Below are 16,103 nucleotides of genomic sequence, written 5' to 3' on the forward strand. Positions count from 1 at the left end.
TACCTACAGGAATTCAGCGTTTAATTGTTGACTTATAGCATACCGAGTAAGAGAACAGTGTTGGGCTTGTCACACTGGGCAGAGCCCTTTAGCAATTTTAAGTAACACTAATCCTTAATTACTAGGAAATAAACAACTGTTTATCGATTGGCATTTTCTGGCTTGTTTGTGTGAGTTTATCTTAGTTCCATGTCTAATCAGCCATGGCCTTAATTTTGTATCATGGACTTGAACTGCGTTAGTCAGACTGCATAAGCTGACTGGCCTGCAGGGTGGTATTAAAGGGTGGCGTCAGTAAATTCTGTGTATGGAAGCTGGGTCTGTTAAATAAAACTTTTTTTTTTTTTTTAAGCACTCAGCCATCTACAGTTTAATCAGATCCCATCAGTGGCATGACCTGTACTGTAGAGCAAACTCCCCTGTGGCATCTCCTGCAGCCTGGGCTGTCAGACCACCTGAGCTGAGCCTAGCCGAGCCAAGCCTAGCTGAGTCTCTGGACTGTGTCAGACTGCGGTCGTGCCAGCAGCAGCAGGAATTTATTCCCCAGCCTGTCCTAACACCAAACTTTCAGGAAGGGGCCACGGATTTATACCTGGGGAGGTTTTAGTTGGCAACCTGTATTGATGGCATATGCTTATGCTAATTGCACGGTCAAGACAGTAATGATTAATGATTCTTTGTGGTCTGTGTGCGTAATCTTTAACTGAAAAGACTCGGTCATCACTGCCTTCAGTTTTCTTTATGCCTACAGAGTTCGTTTAGGCGTTCAAATATGGATTTCGGGAGATGGGATAAGGAAAAGAAAACCCAATTCTGGAGCTTCCTCTGCCACACAAGAGTTTAACGGAACTTAAATTTTGCTGCTGAATCTTCCCCCTCAGGTAACTCTGGAAGTAATAGGCGGTGCATCAGGACTAATAAATCTGAGGTTTTGGTCTAGGCTATAGCAAGTGATTCTGCAGGACTCCTGACCGAGAATGCCTTGCCAGCAGCACTGCATCTCAGGCAGTGGCTGCGTGGCATGTGCGTACGGAATCACGGTTATGTTTCTGAGCTTTCACCAACCACCTTTATTTACGGGTTTAGAGTCAGGATTTTTGGTCATTTTAGGAGAAATTAGTTCCAGTCACCTGTGGCTATTAGTCTGCCCGACAGAGCAGATAAGAGACCTGTCCGCTGTAAGGGCTCAGGCTGCATCAGGAAAAAAGGGATGTACCTTGTAGGCAGTGAGGGCTCCGGGTGAATTAAATTAGGAACGTCCTGTTTTGTCGCAGTATCGAGTTAGGAAGTTTTTGCAGGGTTTTATTATGCATAGTAGAAGTGCCAGTTTTGGAATGCATTGAACTAACCACTGATTTATCGACAGAAACGGTTACTACGTCCCAAGAGGTTACTTCTCTCTGGCCGCCAGAACTTGTTTTGCTGGCGTGTTTGTTCCTTGACTCTGCGCTGTATTTAATTTTGAGACTAGGTTGAATTTGCAGGTCTGCTCCTTAAAGGGCGGTTTTTTGAACGAGTGTGTATAACAGAAATTCGGTCTGGAATCATATAATCTCTGGGGTGCAGTAGTTTGTCAGAATCGTTTTATTGTTCCTTGCTTGCTGAGACTGTTACCAGAGAGCAAAGTGCAGATGATATCAGCATTTCCTAGGGACTTTTGTCTCAGTAGAGTATTCTGTTCTCATGCTTTAAAGATAATGAAGTGAGTCATTGTCTTTACATCTCATGTGATTTATTATAGACATACATCGCTAATGTCTTCCGAAGAAGAAGGAAAAAAAAAAAAAAAACCCAACATCTTTTGTTGAGACTTGTGGGTTTGAACTAGTAGGCTGGTTGGGAGTTTGCTTAACTAGGGAGTTGCTTTGATTTATTTTTTTAATCTATGTACTGAGAACACTTCAGCAGACAATGGAACTCATGGGAGCTTTTTGATTATTTATTTTTATACGTATACTTCTGCTTTGGCATCAAGGATTAATAGATTCATCAGCACCTTAGTTTGTATGGATACGTCAATGTTTTATTCTTCTACTGAAAAAGTGAGGCTTATCTGCACTGGGTGCAGATTGGTAGCTCTGATAAAGGAGTAGATTTGACAGCTTGAAGAAAAAATGTCAACTTGTGAAGCTTTGAGAGTGTAGGAAACTTCCTAGCCTGACCGTCAGTACAAAATGTGCAGTAACATCTCCAACCCATTCTGTCGTTAGCATTTGATATACTTATTTATGACCTAGTTCATCTTTTGTCATGAAGATGACAAAGTGGAGTTATAACAAGAAGTAAAATAAAAAGGAAAATACAGTGTAGGCATTTGTCCTAACCCAAAGGATGTACTGGTAGGGGCAAAGTCAAATTACTGCCAAGTGCAGGATAGGATGTTTGGAGAAGGAAGGAGTCCTGTGAGCTGCCGAGGAGCTCGTCAGATACAGACACACATGTGCTTGAGCAGAAAATACTGATAATCCATGCTAGACACTCCATGGTAACAGAAGCGATGAGCCGTTCTGCAGAGGACAGGGAGGACACGACCATGCTCCAACCTCCCATAATAAACAAGTTTCTCAATTAGAAGCCTTCCTTGCCCACAGTAGCAGCTCTTTTGCTGGTCCATGTTTAATACCAGTGATAGCAAGTCTGTAGACCTGATGACCTAAACATAACTGCCTTCTTTTGTTCTTACTCCAAACCGAGATTGTCAGTAAGCAGTTTAAGTTAGAAATGTTACAGCTTTTAGTTGTTTGAAATGCTGGATATGCCCGTTGTAGTATAGATGAGGGTGAGAATTATGGGGGCCAGCAGATTAGGTCTTGGAATAAACTGCATGGTTCATACAGGAGAAATCCCTTCTGATGCTGAAGGCTGTGCAACTCACATAGTTTTCATGGACCGTCAGGAAAACAGAATTGTATGTTTTATTTTTTTTTCTCAGAATACCTGTATCACTTACAGTTCTGTAATAAGTATGATAATAATTGGATCTTAATTTCCTGGCTGTAGGAGGTGCTTGGATCCAGTGCACAATTGGGTCTATGCATTAACGTCAGTTAGAACTGCAGTGAAATTTGAAATGAATCAGTTGGAGATGAAGAGTTGGGTTTTTTTCTGGTTGGTTGTATGTTGAAATTCCTCTCGTGTGTGAGGAGATGTTTTCTGCCAGATTATAGCAGATTATACTGGTAATACAGTGTGGCAGGAGTCACGCAGTGTGTGTTTTAAACTTGGCAGCGTGACGTGTGGGTCAGTATATTCATTGTCTGAAAAAAAAAAAATAAAGATGATCAGTGAGGTGATATAATCTAATGTCATGTAGGGCAGAACATGAGGAATTATAGGAAGACTGTGCATGACCAAATAGTTAATGTACAGAAGTAAAACTTGGGGGAAAACCGTCCTAGCTTTTCCACAATATAAGGCACTGTGCTGGCTATCACTACTCAGGAGCAAAATTTTGGAGATAGTGCTGAGCAGTAGCTTTTCAAATCTTAGACATTAAGAACAGAAATAGAGGACAGAAAACATTATGCTGCTGGTTTGTATAATGACAGTGGTTTGCCTGAGCTTGCGATGCTGATGGCATGCGGTTCTCTGTTCCTCTTGTTTTGGAGAGGACGTGGTAGGACTTGGAAGGGGCCTGAGGCCGGTAACAGAGATGATCAAAAGCAGAGCATCGCTTCCATAGCAAGAACGACTGAGCGGGCTGGGACTCTTCAGCCTGGGAGAGATGATTTAAAGCAGATACGAGATGTTTACAGAATCTGAAGTGGCATGAAGCAGCTGGATAGGAACTGACTGTTCACTGTCTCTTCCAGTACTACATGAGCTCAGGTTTGCAAGCGCAGCTGTGAGGAGCGTCAAAGCAAACCAACGGAGGTGATGGTCCTTGCAATAGGCGGTAGATCTGTGGGAGTCTTGTTCAAGGATGCTGTGGCTGCAGAAAGGTAAAAGTGGGGAAAAAAGGAGGCCGAGCAAGTATTTGAGAGACGTTTTGAGAGTTGCCAAAGGACAAATTGTGTCAGGCTTGGGATATTCTTGGGGCTGGCGATGGAAGCAGAGGGACTTGCAGGGGAGTATTCTGTACGGCCTCTTCCCCGCGTTTGCTTACAGGCACCGCCAGAGACACACTGCTGTGCTGGATAGACCTGAACGTGCCTATTGCCAGACAGTACCTTTTGGATAGACTTCACGCAGTTGCTTTATCACTACTGCAGGATTTTCTTCTCTGCGTGGGTTTATTTTGCTCAAGTTGTCTCTGCCTTCTGCGTAAGCTGGTCTAGACTCCCTCTGTAGGCAACAGCAAGCAATAGCCAGGCTGCGTTGCCTTTCGGAGATGCCTAATGCTCTCTGGCCACTGAGAACAGACAGATTTTCTTGATGACTTGTAAGTCCTCTGGCTGGTGGCTGACAGCCGTTCAGGGTGCCGGGGCTTTGGGTTTGATCTGCCGCTGGTGCGAAGCCTGCAGCCCCTGGGCAGCTGTCAGGATAACTGAAGGGCTAAAGAACTTGTTGCATGTTGTACTGATGCAATGCCTCCATTTCTTGAGGGACGTACTTTTTTGCCCTAATACAATTTGTTTCAGTCCTTAACGAGTATCTCGGTGTATTGCCGTTAATGAATCCGCTTTGACTTCCTAGTGAATTTCAGAGAAATGCTTCTAGACTTCAGCATGTTATCTGCTGCTTTTGAACGGTAAGACATGTTTCTTATTTAACAGCATTCCAGATCTAGGTATTTCTAGAGAGTCAAAATAAACAAATCTCACTCTTTTTGGGGTTTTTTCCCCCTCCATTGCAAGAATATATTTTGAATATATCAATATCTGTCATACTAGCAAGAACATTGGATTTTGTGTGTTTTAATGAGGTCTTGTATCTTGCTTTGGAAATTTGCAACATACTCTAATTTTGGGGTGACTCAAACTGAGCACCATGTGGAATTGGAACGAGACCTCTCACGGGAATGAATTAAAACTGCCTTGTCCAGAGTTGTCAGTGGTTCCTGCTTTCCCCTGCACCTCCAGCTGAGCTCTCCTAGGGTAAGCACAATTAGCCTGCTTCCTGCTCCCCAGTCATGCCCTGCCGATACCACGAAAATGCCATTAGGTATTTTTTCTAAAAACAGTCTCATTATCCACTATTGGAAGCAGACATCAAGAAATTAAATCTGTGAATTGTCTGCTATCTGCCATGTCAGTCAATTAAAAGCAACTATTTTTTTTACTATGGTAAAACTTGTTAATATTTTTGGTTTTCTGCTGGAATTCTGTATACAGGATAGTTACGGTTATGAACAACAAACATCTGCAAGCAACTGAGGGTGAGCGGTACCACCAACTGCAGCATGCTGCCAGGGGTTCCTCCTGCCCACCAAGCAAGTGCTGCTGGAAGCCAGCATCCGTGTCTTCTGTAGGCATATGTTTTATTTCAAAATTCTCGCAGTACGGGTAGTTGGTTCTCAAATAAGACACTTAAAAAACCCCTAAGGCTGCTGCTTCCTGTTGCCACGGAAGGAGATGAGCTTCCTGCTTAGAATCTCTTGCTGGGGAAGCCTCTCTCTCTGCTAAGAGAAAGAGAATAGTTTCTTCAGTACAAAATGGCTATTGTGAATTGTCCCTTCTTGCTCAAATATCTGTTTCATGTCAGGCATTCAGTTCTTATAAATAGGTTGTATTTAATGCATGTTCTGAAACTGTGGAAATAAGAAACAGGGGAAATTATTTTCGCTTCTTTCTTTTGTGTCTTTGTAACTAAAAAACATAACGCTATACTTCAAATCCTGTTTGGAGACACGATTATGAAGTAACTTGAATACGTAAGCAATATTTTTCCATACCTATTTGAGAGAACATGATGATATGAAATGTGGATTATAAATATGCTTCATTAATTCTGTGAAACTATGCTAGAAACAGTGATATTTCTGTAGCACTGAATTTGAGAAAGCTGAAATGAAACTGTCACAGAACTAATATTTCACCTTTTTAATGGGTGGTGTAGATTAGCTTACTACATTATTGATTTTTTTGCGGGGGGGGAGAGGGTGCAGGGGAGAAGGTTTAAATAGGTACACTGTTTGAAAGGTTCTAAAAATATGTTCCTCGAGCTCCTGGACATGCATGTATATTGAAAAACACAGGATAGTGAGCAGTATATTTATAACTAAAATTGCTGGATAACCTTGTCTTGTTGAGGAAGCAAGAAGTGCTAAAAACTGACTCACTTTTTGTTAACCCTTGTTTTTTTCTTCTGATATTTATTTTAGTAATGAGAAAAGCTTTCTTCTCCAGATAGAATGTAAACATTTTGATGATAAAAGCAGCTTTCTCTGCTTACTGGAATGAATATATGTCACTTCAAACTTTTCACTTACATAGCTTTGTATTTCTTCACCTGAATTCTTATGATTTTTTTTTTAAGATAACTTCCTTCTATTTTAAGAAGAAATTTTTACCGATGTGCTGAACATCTCTTTCCTAACTTAATTTATATGAAAGTTTTGGAATACATCTTCTGGGGTGCCTTCTGCCCTGCAACTGGTTATTGGTACGTCCATTAACGCCTGGGGTTGGGGCAGCAGCCCCATGGAGGAGGATGTGGAACCCACCCAACTGCGAATTCCACTCGGAGAAACACAACTTGAGGGGGGATTTTCCCCCTTACCTGTGTTACTTTCTCAGTTTGCTGCCTGAACCACAGCTTGCTTGCTACGGTGGAAGAAAAGAGAGATCTGTTACTGACAGTGATGTTTGCTGAATTACCACATCTAAAACTCCTACAGATTTTCTCAGAAGCAAGCGTGTGATACGCCTGTAACTGCCTGGCCTCTTTGAACTTCTGTCTACGTTAGTTATGATTCTTAGTCAGTGCCTTACTGAAAACTTAAATGAGTTGGGGCAAAACTGTCCTTAGTGCCTCATATTTTATGAGGTGACATGCATCTGACCAAGTGCATGTGCCTACAGTATTGTCAGGTGCATCTAAACCAGCTACGTTAGGGATGCTCTACCGTCAACAAAAAGCTAAGCACGTAGATAACGTTTGTAAGTCTTGTGGCCAAGACTGGACTGATTGTACAAGGGGTCTAAAATGAGTAGGTTGTGTGTGAGCGCTGACGGTAGTGCGAGGCATAAAGGAGAAATTCATCAAACTGTTAGTGCTTGCGAGCTTTTTGTACGTTGAAGTTTGAATGTGACTCCAAAGGGAGGTTTTTTGGGTTTAATCTGAGTGTTTCAGGAAATTTTCCATTTATTTTCAGAGGACGTTTAGTATTTTAGTAGAAAAACAGTACCATCATTGAAAGAGAAATGAATGTGTTGCCCTGTTTGATGGCAGACTTACCGGGAGCGCTTAAAATGACAAAAGCACCAAAAGAAAGACGTTGTTCAGAAGACAGGAAACCAAGGAAACAGGAGCCCCGCAGGATTCACAACCAGCTTCAGTGTGAGCTCTGTGGTGTCTCTCGCACACGAGCAAGTGCGCGTGCGGCACGTATCCGGGGAGCCGTTGGAAGGTGGGATGGTTTTGTAGAGTTATGAACATGACAGAGCTTGCTTATGTTCTAGAAGTGTGTACAGCAAGTAAAAGATCTTTCTGACCCGTTTCTGAAAGAAAAGTTGTGATAGAAATATATGCTTTAAGTCAGTTCACCGCAGTGAACGAGCTCTGGGGATAACCAGATGTGATCCGAGCAGAAGTCTGTTGCTCGGCTTTACCAAATGTCCCTCTTCTGAAATCATGGTCTATGCTGAGAAACCTAAGCATTTAAAAAATGATTTATATAACGTTTTTCTCTAAATTCATGTTGAAGTTATGTTACAGTTAACAGGGAAATAATCGCTTCAGAAAAAACCTGACTACCACAACATAGCAGAATCAAATCTCGAGTGCCTTTCTTGAAATGTTCCTGAGAATTATTCCACAACTGAACTTGGTGTTGACTGTTCAAGCCAATATCTCTAAAAACCTTTTGCTCCAAGTGTTCGGTTATCTTTGGACATAGTCCTTTAAGTCTTATCTAAGTTATGGCTTTGAAAATAGCTGACCACAAGAATTGTCGAGTTTTTTGTTTGGCCTGGGCAGAAGATTGCGTACTTCTAAGATTCTTGTGTGGTCATTGGGTTCTTTTCTAATGTCCGCTTTTATACCAGAGCAGTGCCAGTATTTACTGCTTCCTTTTAAAGAAGCTGATACAAGTCCATCTTGTGTGATCAGCTATGCATCTGAAGTTGGTCTGCACTGTTCTCTGTAGTTTGTTGAGCCTAGAAGCTGTTGCGTGAAGAGAAGGTTAGAAGGAGCTGAGTTCTGAGAACTGCTCGCAGAGAAGGGATGCTGAGGATGAAGAGGAGGAGGAGCTGTGAGCTATAACCTGTTCAGAAATGTTCTGCAATATTGACGGCACCGGTGTCTGGTGTGTTCGTCGTAGAGATGTTCATGTCAGCTTGTGATAAACAGCTTAAAATCTTTCAGGTCTAACCATAGTTTTGCAGTTGATATAATAACCATCATCAAAGAAATGATTACAGTTAAATTCGTGTTCGCAGAGCAGACAGATTCTAGGAGAGTCTCAAATTGCCTTTTCTTTTGAAAGATTTCTTGCTGTTGGAAGAACTTCCCTGGCTTTGCAGTGATCGTATCTTTGCAGAGAGTAACCTTTTAATGTTACCCGTTGGACATTGCGGCAGTCTGAATGCGAGACAGTCAAGCAGAAGCTTTTGTTTAATAAAGCAAAACATTTAGCATAGGGATTGGTTCTGTGTTGCGTTAGAGGTGCAAATCTCAGTAATAAATTTAATCCACTACTGTCAGCTGCTCTAATAATTGCTATAATGACAAGGAATAGAACAAATTGGGGAAGATTTTATGGTGACAAACAACTGACAATAGTATGAAGGATTTTTAACTTTAGTGCTATTAAGGATGTCTTCCTAAATAGTAAAGAATTGGGCTACTAATCCAGTTTTATTCATTCATAGACTCAGAAAAATACAGGGAACAAGCAACAAGCTTGTGGAAGAGAAGGTGATGAAACCAGAAGCAGAGCTACAACTATCTCTGAAAATATACCTGGAGGGCTGCTGGATGTACAACCAGTTTTCCATGACCACGTTTATGTTTTATCACAAGATAAATTGCAGTGTGAAGCTTTTGATTTCAGACATACTAATCATGACTTTTAACATATTTTCAACAATACTTGATCTAGCTGTTGAACTTACTCCATGCTGTTTTATTTCATCCCTAATTACCTCACTCTGATTTTTTCAAAAATACATTTTTGGGCTTACATGCAAGGTTTTGCATTAGTCTGGCTTTTTTTTTTTTTGTGGGTAAATACTGTTTTCAATGCTGTTCAAGGTGATGAAACATTTAGATTGTTTCCATTGTTGTTATTTCTTGAATTCCTGAAAATGTTGCTTTGCTTTTAGGTATGAAATTGTACATTAAGATTTGAAATCTAAATTAAATCTTCAGGTATAGCACTTCCAGTGAGATCAGGTTTTGTTCTTCCCATTCTCACTATAAGCAAAAGCAAGTAAAAAGAAAGGAGAAAAAAAAAACGGGGGAGAAAAAAATGCAAGTGTAAGAATTATTTATGCCTAGAAAAAGCCCATGACGACATGGGCAGGTGGTTGAATACCGGGGAGTAGGTGGGTGCTGCAGGAAGTGGCAAAGATCTTCAAGGGAACGTAGTTGGGTGCACTATGGACTCAAAAAAAAAAAAAAAAAAAAAAACCAAACAAAAACCTGCTGCAGAAACACCTAGAAGATGATTGCTATTTCTTATGAGCTTTAAAATGAAGTCATATCCATTACTATGACAAATACTGTCTTGTCACTGCATGGGAATGAATCATGTTCTAGTTAAATTTCTACGGCGGGTTTTCAGTTGTGTCTTTCTAGAGGCCTTTGCAGCTTAAATGGATGTTGCGTTTCCTTCCTGCCTTACATAGCATTGCAGCATTGCTGTGAGCTTTTCAAATTACTCAGTGAGTTGGCAAAATTTTAACAAGGAATAAGTACGTGCATCTTGTGAGAGTATATTCTGGTGAGAAGTTCCTAAAAGCAAAACGGTTGTTACTGTCGTGGGTAGTTATCCTCAACGTGGTTTGTCTTCGATTGGAAACGGTGAAGGAAAAATTATTGGATTTAATAACTGTTCTGAGCACAGTTTCAATGGTTTGGTCTCTAGCAGTCACAGAGTAGTGCTAGAATCCTACCACCGAGAAAAAATACGTGATAGGAGATGGGGAAAAAGGTTCTTCTACTCTTGCGTAGGCCTATAGAATTGCAGTAGGTGAGGGATGGAAAAATGCCAGTAAATAACAGAAACATCCATGGAAACCCCCAAAGACTTAGTCTAAATGACAGAAGTGATATATTCTGCTCGTCTGTGTGCTTTCGAGGGAGAATTCCTTGTATAATTACTGCAGTTAAGAAGACTACCAGGCGGCTGTAAAATCCTGCGTGGACTCGGTTGTCTCGGATCTTTAACGTTTTTAGAAAGAAGCTCTGACCTGAGCGATTCGTTCACTTGACATTCATCCCTGGAAGCTCAGCTTGTTGTCAAGGGCTTGTTCTGTCTGTGGTGGTGTGCGTCTGCTCCGGGGGTGAAGTAGCAAAGATAATTTTTTCCTTGGCTATTTCTATGATAAAAATTATGACAGGAGTTGATGTGTTCCTGGTGGCTTTACCAGCCTGTGACAATGCAATCTAGAAACTAATTTCAAAGTGCTAAAAAAACCCAAGGCAGAGTCCCAAGGATGGGCACATGTCTAGAGAAACAGCAAGGCTTGGTTAAAGGGAAAGCATGTTTTGTTTGCTTTTTACTTCTAACATGTCACTTTTATCGTCTCCGTAGGCGATAGCACTTTTTGTAGGAAAGACTTTAAGCAGGCCTGTTAAATCCTGGCGGTGGCTTCTCGAAGGCATCCTGCCAGGAACGCCGTGGCGGTGGGTACCACGGCATCACCAGGGAGCCTTGCTGGAACCTTTGGTGCAGCGGCTCGTGCTGGCGACGTTTTTTCTCCCTTCGTTGTTTTCTTATGAAAGTGTGTTAAGTGCGACGTTTTGACTCCTCTGCGCTGCTGAGTCGCTCCGTTAAGACAATATTGATAGCAGCACTCTCCCCAGGAAGGAGAGACCTGTCTGCCTTCTGAATGGTAAGCCAAGACTGATACTGGAATTAGGCAGAGATGTATTTCAAGCCCCCAGGCACTCATGCTTGGCTTTTACAAAGCTCATGTTGCTTTTCTGAATGCTTGCAGTCGTTATTTATAGAGAAGCTTTTAAGGGAAATCTGAAATGCTGTAACTGTGTGCTCGTTCCAGAGAATCTAAAACTTGATCAGTTTGTCACGTTTTCTTACTTGAGATAAAGCAAAATTCTAGAACTATTCAAACAGTTTTAAAACTTTTTTTAATTCTTTGCCTGCTGAGTTTGCTGTTAAAAACCTGACTGCAATATATTTATTTTTGTGATGTGTTTTATTTCCCATATCTTGCGTTGTCAGGTGAACCTGGACGGCAAGATCCTGTTGGAAAGGTAAGCCGGATGCTTTGGAAACTGTGAGCCATCCAGAGCGAGAAGATGTCCCAGCCCATGCGGAGGCAGAAGAGAAGAACAGCTAACAGCCGTTAAGGAGGACACTTTGGTAAGTGTTCCTGGCAGTGGTATCCTGGAGATCCCCACTGCACTTAACACTTTGAAACTACTGAGAGATGTGCTCTGCATTTTATTTATTATTGTGATATTTCTATCATTAGTAACGCCAGAAGTTGCGTTGACATTGCTCACTTTTTAATAAAGGGAATCATCAAAGTGAGTGAATATTTCAAATGAGATTCCAGTCGTCTTTAAATGTAATGCTACTTGTTTTAAATGTTTCTGTCTGCCATTGTGTCCTCTGTCACATTTTTTTATTGCCTATGTGGAAAACCATGGAACTTATTGTAGCACATAAAATTGTCCGGTGCGTAACTCAAGCCCTCTTCCATTCTACGTGCTTAGTTGTTCTTAGTTCGGTACGCAGTAGGAAAGGTCATTTACATATAATTACTTCTTTTTCATTGACACTTAAAATTGCCTGACTCTGCTGTTTCTTTGCAATGAAAGCATTGACTTTCTTGACCAATATCAAATAAGCAAACATTAAAATCCTACAGTTACCTGTGTTAAATATGATGAAAGAGATTTGAGTATGAGACTAAATTAAAATTGCTGTAGCCAGTCTTGCCTGAAACCGCCGTGGCTCGGTGCAGAAGTTTAGTTAAGAAGAATTCAGCTTGGACACCGAATTGTTGATTTCTTATTTTCAAAGTAGCTGGCTACCTTTGCTTTAGGTGAGCATTTGCACTATAAGCTTAATTACTATGTATGGTGTAGTGGTGGTGATGATCTTCTAAATAATTTTAAATTCCAGCTTCCATAGTGTGTGTGGGAAGAACTGCAGATTTCTATGTATTATTTCCTTCATACAGCTGCCTTCATTTCAGTCAGGTTGTTACCATTTTATCTCCTCCTTTTCCTAGCATGTTTTAAAAATGCTGACTTTCAGAAAAAAGAAGGGCTGAAGGGAGTTGAGTTGGCACAAGAGAGTCCACAGGCTCTGGACTGCTAATGATCAAATTTGTGCTAGGAAAGGAGCTGTTTTTACGTGCTGCTGTTCCTGATGAATATTGTTGCCCGTCCTTCCTGCTCCAACCTCTGCTTCCTTGGATAATTTTCATCCTTCACCTTACCAGGAATGACACTGCTCAACAGTTGGTTCCGTAGGACGTTGCGCTTGTGACTGTGAGCCTGAGTCGTCCTGACCCACAGGAGGGATGCCAGGAGGAAGACCGACAAGTGGTTAAAGCCTCAGCCTGGGATGTGAGAAAAACATTTCCCATATGATTGCACGTTCACCCAGTGACTTTTGCAAGTGCTGCAAAATCTTGATGGTTTGGGGAACTGTAGGCTGTTTTGGAGGGACCTGGGCAGGAGGGCAATTGGGCTGTGCAGAGCAGATACCTGTCTGCACCAGAGAAGAGAGGAATACAGTTTAGAGGATCGATGTATTAAAGATCGAGGCACTGACTGGGTGGTAGATACCCAGCTATGTAAAGAGGGAGACCAGCTCCGTCAGAAGCAAGTGGGAGTCTTTTTGCTGGCTACACAGTAGGACAGGAAAGCCAAGGGAAGACCTGATGGCTCTCTACAACTCCCTGAAAGGAGGGTGTAGCCAGGTGGGGGTCGGTCTCGTCTCCCAAGTAACAAGCGATAGGACAAGAAGAAACGGCCTCAAGTTGCACCAGGGGAGGTTTAGATTGGAGATAAGGAAAAATGTCTTCCCCCAAAGGGTTGTCAGTCCCTGGAACAGGCTGCCCGGGGAAGTGGTGGAGTCCCCAGCCCTGGGGGGATTTAACAGACGTGTCCATGTGGTGCTTGGGGACATGGGTTAGTGGTGGGCTTGGCACTGCTGGGGTAACGGCTGGACTGATGGTCTTAAAGGTCTTTTCTAACCTAAATGATTCTGTGATTAAGTCTGAGCGAGTTGTTCCCTGTGTGTGGTGCTGAGGTCTTTGGGCCGTGGTCTGTAACAACGACAGGATGTGGCAAACCCCAGAAGTACGAAACACCTTTGTTTCCTGCAGAGAGTACTGTGCAGACCCCAGCAGGTCTGATGCTGAGCCCCAGGAGTGTGGCGCAGGGGCTGCAAGGATGTACGCTTGTGTTTATTCTCAAGCTTGAACAGACCTGATGTCTACAGGTCTGTCCTTACAAATCCAGCGGATAAGGCAAGGAGTGCTCCTGGGGAAATGCATTTCAAGAATCCTCTGAACAGACCAGCTCAAATGGCTTGGAGAAATTGTTTGCTGATGGAAAAATATAACCAGGAGCTGAAACTACTGGCTGGTTTGGAATAGTTTTCTTCTACACTGCTTTTGCCCTTGAATTGCCAGTATTTTTTTGAAGGCTTAAACAAGATTTTATTAAAAACAAAACAAAAAAGTACACACAAAAAAAACCCGCCAAGACCCCTCAATGAAGTACGGTGTTTGCCTGAAACTGCATTTTCTTCTCTTTCACCATTTTACTCACAATATGGGAAATGTTGAACATTTGTGTGAAACTGGTCTCCAGTTTTCTGGCTGGGGTGATGAGCTGCGGAGGCGATTATTGCCTCCCCACCAGCTGCGGATGTTGGAGGATATAGATAAGCCGCTGCCACTTGACAGTGGTGTTCATTTAAAGGTGTCTCTGTAATTGCCCATTCCAACCTGTGATGCATCTGTGTTTTCATCCCTACAGAGCAGCGAGGCACAGCCGTGCTCTTGGGTCAACCTCTCCCAAGTCTCCCAGAAGTCGGTGCTGAGCCAGGATCCCTGGGCCCACCACATCTTCTCCTGCGTCTCGGTCTCCTTGGAGAGCTGCTGCCGCCATGGGCATCTGCTCCCCGGGCAGCTGCTCTGGCTGCGGCAATCGAGGAGGTAACGGCAAATCTCCCTATTTGCATAGTGGATCATTAATTTTCTGTGAGTGCGACACAGTGCTGCAGGATATGGGATCTGATGATCTCCAGTTCATTTCTAGCAAGGGCGTGTACTCGTGCCCTCGAAGGGTAAAAGTTGATTTAAGTGTTGTCAAATAATGAGTCATCTCTGATTAATGTTTGACTGTGCAGGCGGCAGGCACTAGGACCTCTGAGACGCTGCATCTGCAGCCCTTACCAGAAGAGAAATCAGGAAATAACGCAGTTGCTCTTTCTGGGAGCATGCCCTTGAAAATAAAGCTTTGCTGCTCCATATGAAAGAGAATTTACTCTCCAGGAATCTGAGTCTGGGCTTAACCGCGAGCTACCCTGAGACGTCGTTGCCCCCGAGGCCCTGCATGGACGTTGCTGGGAGGTAAGGGCACGTGTCTGTCGGCGTTGCTGAGAGCAGGTGACGAGCCGTCGTGTCTGCTCTGTCAGTGGGGAGGGATGGACGTGGTGGTGTAGTGTCGAGCGCGTTCTGGTCAGTGGGGAAAATGGCCGGGAGTCGCCTGGTTTTCAGCAAAAGAGCTGTACTTGCCGTTTGTCCGAGTGACCCTTAGTGCTTGCGAAAAAAAAATGTTCTTCCAGCTTGAGTTTCAAAGGTGTGTGCACAAGGCATCCGGCTTCTGTACTTCTCACCCTCATTGCAAATACTCAGGTTAACCAACTTAAAAAAGGCGTAGAACAGCTCTAAAACAAAGAGGGGGGCAGGTATCTCCCCCCAGGCTTTCTGCCCACGCATCCTGCTTGTAGGAACGTTCATTGCAGCGGTGGGAATCGCATGGACCGAACATCTCCAAGAACAAATAGTTGCTTTAGGACAAGGCATGTGAGTGGCACCAAGAGGACGGTGATTCACTGCCATTGCCCACTGGTGGCTGGGCGGAGGCGCTGGCCGGTCTCCAGGCTCTGCCAGCTGCAGGTATCCGTGTGCGGGTGCGTGTCCGGCACCCCGAGCCCTGGTGCCAGCTGGGCAGGAGAGAAGCCTTGGGCGCTCGGAGCGGAGGATCCATCCCTTCCAAGCACCGCCCGCTGTCTGCACACAGGGGCAGGACTGAGCAAACGGTTGCTGCTTTTCACCAGAAGTTACTGTCCTGGAGCAGCAGAAAATGAAGGACCAGCTGTGAGAGCCGCTCTCACCCTTCCTGGCTCAGCCCCTCCTCGTACCAGGTTGTAGCACGGTGAGGGGTATGGAGTGGACCCTGTCCTTAAGCTCTGTGCCAGTGAGGTCCTCGCCCATCCTGGAAGTGAGCTGAGCTGCACGCAGTCACCTCAGACTTTGGCTGTGCCAGCTGGAGAACAGGCACAGAGCAGCCGCCTTTGCATCTCTAAGCCCACCGAGGTAATTCGTCTGGCGCGGATGGGCCGTAGGACGAGAGGATGTCTGTGCGAGCTAACAATGGCTTCTGGAACAGATTAATCTGCTGCCTGCTAATATTAACCTCGCAACAGCTGCAGTTGTGCCTTTGTTGTTGTTCTAGCTGGGGACTGACACAGTGAGTCCTCAGGTCCTTGCCGTCATGGAGGCAGGCTAGGGTTTACCACAGAGGAGTGACCATGACTCACCCTCCAAAAGAGGAATAGAGCAACG

At 43.5% G+C, this 16,103-nt stretch overlaps 1 protein-coding gene across 24 annotated transcripts in view; it reads left to right on the top strand.

The window, feature by feature from the left end:
* MATK (megakaryocyte-associated tyrosine kinase) overlaps positions 1-16,103 on the top strand; it is a 33,656-nt gene that overhangs the window by 9,401 nt on the left and 8,152 nt on the right. For 3 of the 24 annotated variants that reach the window (XM_054805448.1, XM_054805444.1, XM_054805450.1), the window contains 5 exons: positions 752-881; positions 3,813-3,941; positions 4,108-11,159; positions 11,510-14,468; positions 14,663-14,885. The gene's annotated coding sequence lies outside the window, so the exon portion shown is untranslated. The remainder of the gene's footprint in view (positions 1-751; positions 882-3,812; positions 3,942-4,107; positions 11,160-11,509; positions 14,469-14,662; positions 14,886-16,103) is intronic. The other 21 variants (XM_054805456.1, XM_054805460.1, XM_054805461.1 and 18 more) reach the window with 17 other exon arrangements.

The sequence above is a fragment of the Grus americana genome, chromosome 28 (assembly GCF_028858705.1).
Source record: "Grus americana isolate bGruAme1 chromosome 28, bGruAme1.mat, whole genome shotgun sequence".
Classification (NCBI taxonomy): Eukaryota; Metazoa; Chordata; class Aves; order Gruiformes; family Gruidae; genus Grus; species Grus americana.